Raw genomic sequence first — 10723 nt, 5'->3', positions numbered from 1 at the left:
ACCCGCTAACTCACGGGCCAATGAATATTTTAGCCTGTAAATATGATGCAGCAATATCACGCTGCGTTTTACAGGCGGGCGTGGGATAAATGGCCGTGCGCGAGGAATCAGTTTCTTAGAATTCTGATTCGTCCCTCACGATGGAGGTCATAGAGGCACCGCAGCTTTTGTGATGAAGTGAATGACAGCGAAAGAGGCCTGTTACGCTCATCAGAGAGGAAATAGGGGCGAGACGGGAAATGCACATACTGTTCCAAAGCCTCTCTCTCCCTCAATTACAAAACGGACCCTGTCCTGACTTCTATTTTACTCATCTTCTGCCATCAGTGCTTTGCTAAATGAAATACAGCATGTTTTTTTCACTTTGCTCATGCAGAGGAAATATCTCTCTCAGATGGGAAGAGCATTGTTTCTGCTCTCAGTGCACCACCCTGCACTGTAGAAAAACAACAGTGCTGTTTACAGCATTATGAGCTTGCCATGTATTTTATAAGTGTATGCAAACCTACTTGAACTTCTAAAATCTGCTCATATAATTAATAATCAATATAATAATACCAGTGGTAGTCAGTGTTGGGGAGTAACTAGTTACACGTAGCAGCGTTACCTAATTTAATTACAAAATAAATGTAATTCATTACAGTAGAAAAAGTGTGTAATTAAATTACAGTTACTTATGAAAGTTAAAAATTTAAAAACTTATTAAAGATTAAAAATGGTGTCACATATAAAAAATGTTCTTTAAAAACCTGGAATATGTAGACTATTATAAATTTGTTGCTTTGCCTGTTTTTGATATGAATGATGTCTTCTGCTAAGGCCGTTTATTAAAGCGGTGCTATAGCGTTTTCCGGTTTGAATTTGCTGCGCACCTCCTCTTTGCCTTTGAAAGCATTAGGCTACGACAACCAGTCTGTGAGCTGCCAGCATGGCGAGTAATAAAAATGCAATTCATTGCTGGAAATTTAAAAATAATTTCACCCTGAAATTTGAGAAGGGCACGAATATAACAGCTCAGTGCAAAGTTTGTTTGCCAGCTGTTAAAATACTTTCGACATCAACAGCTTCAATGTTGAACCTGAAGCGTCTTCAGGTATGTAACCTAGCCTTTCTTTATTTTCTAAAAGCAATTTTTTTTGTCGTTATCGTGAGGGTACAGAAACAAAAACAGACCCTTTCATTTTTAAAGAATATATTATGACTCATTCTAGACAGATTCCAGATTCTGGGCACCAGACTCCTCTGGCCAAAGCAATTTTATCACATTAACAGTGTTGCGCAGTAGTAGTGACGCTACTAGCTTAACTACATTTTTTAGTAGCGTGGTGATAGCGTCACTGATGAAAGTAAATCAATTTGATGATGGTGAGAATGACGATTTCTTCTTCTACCTGTTTTTCGGTGGTGACAACAAACTTTTTGGTGCGTTACTTCCACCTCTTGCTCTGGTCTGTGACATCGCCAACAAATTAGGCTAATGAGAAATTTGCTTGATGGGGAGAAGAGAGGAGGGGAGAAGAAGAGGTCTGTGTATACATATATATATATATATATATATATATATATATATATATATATATATATATATATATATATATATATATATATATATATATATATATATATAGTTTACTGTAGTAAAGGCTAAAGCATACTATGGTAATTACTATTAGCTCATTATAGTTTATAATAATACTATATTATGTACTGTAATTTATTAATGAAGTTGTTGTAAATATATATATACAATATGCAAAATTTTGATATTGTAACAACAGTAAGCTTTTTTTGTGTTGTAAGGCCTGGTTTTGTGGTGGCTGTACTTTAAAATGAAATTAATATTATCTTAATTCAAGTGAACGGTAAACAGAGCTACTGTAAGGTCACACCTGCTTGGTATAGATGCTTGAAAATGATTTAGTTGAAAATGTCCATTAGAAATGTAAAAGTAAAATCAAAAAGTTATCAGATGGTATTAGTTACTTTACGTTTATAAAGTAATTGAAAAGATATATTACTTGTTATATTTTAAATAGGGTCATTTGTAATCTGTAATTTATTACATTTCCAAAGTAACTTCCCCAACACTGGTGATAGTTGTATTTATTTAACTTTTGATATGAATATACCATTAAGTAGTATAATTACCTTAAAGTAAATATTAAACGTAACATTAATAGTAACATAGGATAACATAACAAAGGATTACATTTCTTTACACATTGGATAATAAACTAAATGAAACTAAATAAAATGTAAATCAGAAATGAAATACTTTAAGTAGATTAAAAAAGACAAGTTATTCAAATGTTTTTGTAATCAAATATGATGTGTCACTTTTCAGAGCGTTTTTACTAATTTATCTTTAAATGATAAAGTAAACGTTTTACTTTCTAAAACAAATTTTTACTGCATTTAACAGAAAAACCACATGTAACATTATTATATTAAGTCCATATTCTTATATATTTTATTGGGTTTTGTGTGCGTGCACGTGTGTGTGTGGTGGGGACTTGTAGGTACATTTCAAGCATTTTTCATTCATTTTCTTTAAATGGCACCTGTGGTGAAAAACCTACTAAGCTGTTGGACAGACATGTGTGTATATAAAGTGTATAGACCATCATATTGGGGTGAAATAAACACAACCAGTCCTTTTTTAAAAAAAAACTTGTCCTACAACTTGTCGTAGGAGTGCGGTCCCCCTGCCCACCGAATTGATTGACAGCTTTGCGTAGCATGTCCCGACAAGACCAGACAGGCACAAAGCAACCAGTAATAAAAGGTCTGTTCAGTTCGCTAGGATTATCAATCATCATCAAATGTGATCAAGAGTAAGTTTCACAAGTTTAAAATGCTTTATAACAGTGCACGTGTGTAATGAAGTACAGCGATTACTTCAGCTTTACTTCATCAGCACAGCCACGTGTCAGAACAATTATGAAGGAAGACGCTTCAATCCCGGTTTGTGGATGTTAAATCAGGTTTATTTTGTACATAAACATAACAGATATCCACACAGCAGTGGAGATTAGCCTGTATCCTGACACATTTGCGTGTGCAAAAATAGTGCAAAGCTAAGCGCGGTCTGTCTGTCTCTCTGTGTGTATGTGTGTGTGTGTGTGTGTTTGTGTGTGTCTGCTGCGATGTGTGTGTGCGTGTGTATCTGTGTGTGTGTGTGTGTGTGTGTGTGTGTGCGCGTGTACTTTGTAACGAAGTTGCGTGTGACTCATCAATGCAACTGCACAACAAATACTCATTGGTAAAGTTCTTACTGAAGTATTTCTCACAAACGCTACGTGAGATCTTCTTCCTTTAAGTCTGTCTGTTGTCTAACGCAGCCGAGGGAGGAGATTTAAGGCACGATGACAGGCACGTAGAAACAGTAGGTGGGGAGGACTTGCCTTAAAGGCGCAGTACGACAAAACGACCCCCTGGTGGAAAGATGTATAAAACAGGATAATGAAACATCTGATGGATTACATACACATTCTAGAGACGCAAAACACTTATATTAAATCTGAAAAAAGGGGTAACCTGGGTGGCCTTTAAACTGGAATGTTATCCAACAAAATCCTTTAGGACACCACCAGTAAAGCCTTGGGTAAAAAACAATCTGGGTGTTATCTTTGATGATGGCTTGAGATTTGATAAACAGATTAATGCAGTGGTCAATTCCTGCTTCTTTTTTTAGCTTCAACTGTTAAAAATAGTCAAACCCATTCTATCTAGAAAAAAATAATTCATGCTTTTATTATTTCTAGAATCTAGATTGGACTACTGTAACTCATTATATTTTGGGATCAGTCAGACAACTCTATCCTTTTACAGTTAGTTCAAAAGGCTTTTAACCAGTACCAAAAAACATGGCCACATCACAGCTTACGCTCTTTGCACTGGTTGCCTGTTCACTATCCTGTCACTTTTAAAATACTTCTCTTGGTTTTTAAATCACTAAATGGCTTGGCTCCTTCTTATCTGTCAGACCTGTTGACTGAACATCAGCCTGGTCAGACTCTTTGGTCATCTAACCAGAGACTGTTGTGCATCCCATAGTCGAGGCTGAAATGCAGGGGTGACCGTGCTTTCCCAGTAGTGGGTTACTAGATTGTAGAATGCTCTGCCCCCTGTAATGGATCTATATCATCTCTGTCTGTTTTTAAATCTTGGTTGAAAACTCAGCTTTTTGATTTGGCAGTTTATCAGTGAGAATTGGTTGTTTTAGCTATTATTTTATATCTTTCTCTTTGTGGTTTTGTGCAGCACATTGGTCTACCTTTGGTTGCGTTTAAAAGTGCTATATAAATAAAATTGACTTTACGTTACATTATACTGAATCCGTTATTAATGTCAAATAATGCAAAATGCTACTAATTAATCTTCAACTTATTTTTAAACTTTTAAAATCACTAACAGAGTCATCAGAATTAATAGCCCCCTGAATTATTAGACCTCCTGTTTATTTTGTTCCACAGTTTAAATATTTTAAAAAAGAAGAAAAAAAATTAAAAGGTGGACTAATTCATCTGACTTCAACTGTGTGTGTGTGTGTGTGTATATATATATATATATATATATATATATATATATATATATATATACAGTGTCTAGTGAGTTCTTACACTCCTATGATTGATCATTTTCTTCACTCGCTCAACATAAAGGGCTACGATTGACTCTAAAACTGTCAGGTCTGTTCACAGATAAGTGACTCGGACACTGTCACAGTCTTAAATGCACATAATGCACAGTTATGTCAGGTAATCCTTAATAAACACGAGTCGAAAATCTACAAACTTTACACACCTGAAACTTGCCTACAGCACTCATTCATTGTTGCTCTTATAGTTGTGTAAATTGCTTCCTTGTCCTCATTTGTAAGTGGCTTTGGATAAAAGCGTCTGCTCAATGACTAAATGTAAATGTCTGGATCCACAAGTATCGCTTTAACAGCCGAGAAGAGAAGAAAAGTTACCTTACAAACTTGCCAGTAGTTTAAAGGTATAGAGAGAGAGAGAGAGAGAGATGAAGTACAATTGTGAAAAAAATGTGCACAATTATCTGCTTTTAAAGTAGTTGGAATGTTTTATGTACTCGCCCTTGTCTCCTTCACTATAATATTCTACCGCAACATAGCGCATAGGATATAAATGATGTCAGTACGTAATAACCGATTCTGATCTATTACTGAACTGATACCGAATTGTTCATGTCTGCATTGTGGTGCATCAAAGAGACAATTCATTTTGACACCCCTAATGTGTGTGTGTATATATACATATAAACTAAAATCAACAAAAAGAGCTTCTATATATTACACATTATCAACTTTGATAATCTCTGTTAATATACTTGTCTTTTTGAGGTCCTCCAGCAAAATAGCATAGCTGCCAAGGTAGTATGATTATTATTGATGCCTGTTTTTGCTGGTTAGTGATTCTGACGTGTCTCCAGGGTATCAAGTGATCTCTTTATTTGCGCAGATTATTAATAAGAGGATTAAAGGATGGGAACCCGCACGTCCAAAGGCGTCCTGCCAGAAACTTGACAATGATTTGGCCTTAGTTTCTGAATTCCGTGAAACCAATACAGCGTTGACTAAGTCACGGTATCCGCGCTCCTCTGTAGAAGCACTGGGGGTTGAATTGAGCTTTTATTGTTTGACGCTGTAGTGTTCCAGCGCATCCTTTTAAGTGTTTGCCAAAAACGCCTATGCTAATGTTGTCATTTTCCTTTGAAGTACAAGAGTGTTGTCTTTCTCTCGAGTGCTGTACATGTGTTCTTTTTCTTGCCTGCATTGTTTAGCGGGTGTTTTCTGCTGGCGTTTGGCACAACACCCTCGTTCTCCCCCTCCATTGAAAGCAGATCTGCTCGGAGTCAGAGATCTAACAGCGGGAGGTGAATGGGACGATGACTGCGATGATCTTCTACTTGACTGGGCTCAGCAGGACTCGGCAGGCTGGTGTTGGAGTCACGTGTGCCACACTGGCATTTCTTAGTTGAGATGGAGGGAGGTTGAGGGTGGAGAGGGAGTTTGTTAGCTGCAGGAAGTCCAAATCAATTGACAAAGCATTGGCGCTCCTTAGTGGAAATCTGTAAAGGTCTTTTATCCAGCTTTTACAATCCTGAGAGTCTTCCTCGTAATTTCTGCAAGAATGAGAGTCACAGTTTTTTATTTGTATTGTGTTGCTGGCAGATCATGGTTGTTTTCTCTGGTCTTTTTTTTTTTTTTTTTTTTTAATAGAAATTTTATTCATTGTTATGTATTTAGCATTTTTGCCTAGTATTAATGGCTCATTGAAAGGTTAGTTCACGCAAAATAAAACAAAACTATTTACTTTCTTTTTTCTGTTGAACACAAAAGAAGATATTTTAAAGAAATCTGGGAACTATTGCCTTTCATTGTATTTGTTTTCTTACTATTGAAGTCAATGGTTACAGGTTTTAGCTTTCTTCAGAATATCTTTTGCATTTAATAGAATATAGAAACTTTTAAAGGGTTGAAACCTCAAAAGAGAGAGTAAACAATGAGTATATTTTCATTTTTGAGTGAAATATGCCTTTAAAGGGCACCTATGATGAAAATCCTCTTTTGTAAGCGGTTTGGACTGAACTGTGTGAAAGTATGGTCTGTCCACAGTCATATTGGAGGGATAAAAACACAACAAGTCTCTCTTTAATTTTCTGACGTTAAAAATGGTATCCAAATCCCTCCCATTTTGAGGCCCACCATAACGTAATGTAGGAGTGCGGTTTGTCCGAATTGATTGACAGTCGAGAAACAACATGTCTCTGTTGTAACGCGCATAATCATATTCACAAGACCGGGCATGCACAAAGCAGCTGGGATTAAAAGATCTGTTCAGCTCTCTGTGATCATCAATTATCAATAAATGTGATCAAGTATGAGTTTTACAAGTTTAAAACTTTTTTAAAACAGTGCATGTTTTTGATAAATACAGTAAACTTGCAATGCAGTTCATCACCACAGCCGCGTAGTGTCTATTATAAAGGAGATACTTCAATCCCAGTTTGTGGACTTAAATCAGGTTTATTTTGTACATTATGGATATCCATACAGCTGTATATAAAATAACCATTGAGAAAGTTCTTACTGTAGTAAGGGAGATCTGCTTTATTCTTGTCTGTCACTGTGCTGTTTATCTACATGAGATGCAGCAGGAGAAGGCTACACGAATCAAAGCAATAGTGAGCGATTTCAATGGTTTAGACATGCCTGTGGAAATGGTGGGCATTGAGAGCCAGCTTATTTGCATTAAAGGCACTGGCTACAATGTCATAACAGCTTAAATTTTCAATATTTTAAAAGGTATCATAAATAATCTAATGTGTATTTTGAGCTGAAACTTTACAGACATTCTGGAAACACAAAAGGCTTGAAAAAGAGACTGTGTTTACATTTGTCATTCAGTTCCCATGGTTTATTTTGTCCTGGCCAATAAAGTGAATTTTACATTTAGCCCTGGTTCACTTAATGTTTACACTGTCAGAAATTTATATATAAATATAAATATATATATATATATATATATATATATATATATATATATATATATATATATATATATATATATATTTAGTTTAATTATTTTTTTAAGATTAATTTATAATAGTAAAGAAGAAACTGACAGGAGCCAATGTCCTGAAAAATATCTAGTAAAATATCATTTACTGTTATCATGTCAAAGATAAAAGAAATCAGTTATTCTAAATGAGTTGTTAAAACTATTATATTTATAAATGTATTGGAAAAAAAACTTTCCTTTAAGCAGAGAGAGAGAGAGAGAGAGAGAGAGAGAGAGAGAAAGAGGGAGAGGGAGATGGATATTTTTTCCCAATACAGTAATGCTGATTTTTCAGAATGAGTAGGCTAATAGGGTCTGTCCTTAATTGTCAGAATTATTTTGCCATTCAGAAAACCTCAATGGTCCTAAAAATATACTTTCTTTTCTTCAATATATAATTATTTCTGCCTTTTCATCCATTTTCATTCACTTCCTTCATGAAGAGAGTCTTCTTTCATTACTACTCAAGCATGTTTGATCCATTTGTGGTCGAACAAATAGCCCGTGCTCGACCCGTGTGTGTTTGACTGAAGGTAATGTATAGTTAATGTCCACTGTGGTTGTTAAATGGTCACAGCAGGGAATATTGGCACACTGAAGGCCGTGCTTTGAGTAAGGCAGAGAAACAACACGAGCGGCCATAGACGAAGGTTATTAATGACGGCTGTCACTAATGTTTGTTGATTTTGCCAGTGGCACGTCTCTGAGGCCATTATTGTTGCTGGTGCGAAATGAAACCTGCTGTATTTCATCAAGCTTTCTAAATGACCATCCGGCCCTCCAGAGAGTCTGTGTAAATGTTGCCATTACACAGAAATGAAAAAGGGGATAATAAGGTCTTTAAATGGGACTGTTTGTTGAATGTGTTGTTAGCGACACCAGTGGTCATTAAGTGAACTGCAGCCAGCAGTTTTTGGCTTGTGTGTGCACTTATGGATTTGTAATGTATATGAATGAATTTTATTTATTGCCTCAATATACTCATGTGAGACTATGGTTTGGGTCGATCTCTTTCCTTTGCATGACACATTGACATAACAGTATAGATCAGGGGTGACCAACCCTGTTCCTGAAGATCGACCTTCCTGCAGATTTCAGTTGCAACCCATATTAAACACACCTGCCTGTAATTATCAAGTATCAAACTGTGCAGAGCTGCGGCTCTCCAGGAATCGAGTTTGAGACATACAATTTAGGTCACGTTTACACTGTCAGGTCTGTATTCCCAATTCCGATTTGTTGCCTATATTGTTGCCTGTCCGTTTAAACGTTCTTTTAATTGTGAGCCATATCTGAATGATGTTTACACTTTTTATACAATTTACGATGTCACGCATGCGTAAAGGCAGGTTTTAGCATCTGCGCCACACTAGCCTCGATGGAAGAAATTGTCTTGCTTTTAGCTCTGCGAAATATGAGAAGTTCGCCCAACTTTAAAAGAATTTTGAGGCAGAGGCAGAAGGAAAGGGCGGTAACAGAAGGCAGGTAACTTCTGCCGTCAACCACTGACCACTTTCCTCCCCCATGTTTCCTCTGTTGTTGTTGTTGTTCACCCTGTCAGCATCTCCACACACGCTCTTTCTTCTACGTCATTAAACCGTTGAGATGTATCACAATTTCGCAAGTTTAATGATGTACAAAACAGAATGCCTCAATAAATCTGATCTGCCTGTTTACATTATAGTTGCATTGTCACATATCTGATTTATATCTGATTTATTTCCACATATGAAGGAGGTCGGCAACCAATTTCTGAATATCCGATTACATGCGTTTTTTCAAAAAGGGTCACATTTAACTGGCAGTGTAAACAGTACCTTAGAGTGTGTACCAGGTTTCATCTGTTTCTCTTTTTAAACGTATTCCCCTGCTTTGTTTGTTTAGATTTGTTTGGATGTTCACACGTGACACATTGACAATTAAAAAATCTAATCAAAAATCGCTCAGCTGCGAACCCATCTTTAACTTTCAGAGCTGTTTAAAAAATGCTGGTGGGGTTCAGCACTTTGTTTAAAACGCGAGATCCGTGCCCCGCTACACTGCTGCCATTTTAAATAAAACCGCGGCACTTCCTTTGACAACAACAGGGAAAAAAAGGCTCAGCTTGGAAAAAAACACTTCGGTGGACACACGCCCTCAATGTTCTAACAGACCTCAAAGAAATCCACATACTTTTGAAAATATCCAGTTGTCGTGTACTCAGTTTTTAAAATATATGTTTTATTTTTCTTGCATTTCATAACAGTGTCATATTAAACAACTTGTATCTTTTTTTTTTTTGGATCATTACAATGGTAAGTTCAGTTGCGCCAGTGCAGTATTAAAGGAAACTGAAAGCAATCTGACATAAATCATCATTATTCCTCAAAGCCGCTATAGAAATGTGTGTGTGAGTATGTGTGTGATGAATGCAGGTGCTGTGATTACAGTCCATCATCCCCTGCAGGATTATGCTAATGGACTGAATTTTGATACTCTCCAGCTTGATGATCTCAATTGTGAAGCGTTTGCCAGGCTGCGCCGCTCTGAAACAACCTAATGCTGGATATAGCTGGATGAAATGCTTTAAGTTGTCGTGTGTGTGCGAGGGCTGAGTTGCTGAGTTGGGCTGAGTCGCACAGAGAAAACGAACAATATCTGAGGGAGCGGCCGTAGAGGTGTATGGAAATAATGCACATTTGTTTCTATAGGGAGTTTCTACACTGGTTCAAAGTTATATCTACAGTTACAGATTTAACAATTGTAAAATGTCATTATCATTGGCTGAAAAATCTTTGCTAAACTTAGTGGATGTAATCCATTTATGCAGCTGTGTGCATAGATTCTGTTCAGTTTCATTTTGATTTAGACATGGAAAAAAGGGGTTATTTAAATTAAATTGTAAGCATATATTTAAGAATATTTCTTTCTTTTTTATATTCACTACAATACTTTGAACTAAACCCTTTTTTTCCTTTATTTTTATGCCAAGTACAGATGTCATTGTTTATACACTGCCATTGTTCATACATTTATAAATACACCGCCTAATATATTGACAGTAATGACGATAAAATAATGATGACACAAGAAAAAAATAAATTAAATAAAACAGCAAAATTGTATAAAATAAGATAGTAAAATAAATAAATAAATAA

The 10723-nt window shown here is 36.1% G+C and overlaps 1 protein-coding gene across 2 annotated transcripts in view; it reads left to right on the top strand.

Annotated features, from left to right (window-relative positions):
• Positions 1–10723, top strand: part of nxn (nucleoredoxin) — a 148682-nt gene that overhangs the window by 74654 nt on the left and 63305 nt on the right.

The sequence above is a fragment of the Danio rerio genome, chromosome 15, assembly GCF_052040795.2.
Source record: "Danio rerio strain M-AB ecotype USA chromosome 15, GRCz13ab, whole genome shotgun sequence".
NCBI lineage: Eukaryota > Metazoa > Chordata > Actinopteri > Cypriniformes > Danionidae > Danio > Danio rerio.
Note: the sequence above shows the minus strand (reverse complement) of the source record. Positions and strands in the feature narration are given on the sequence as shown.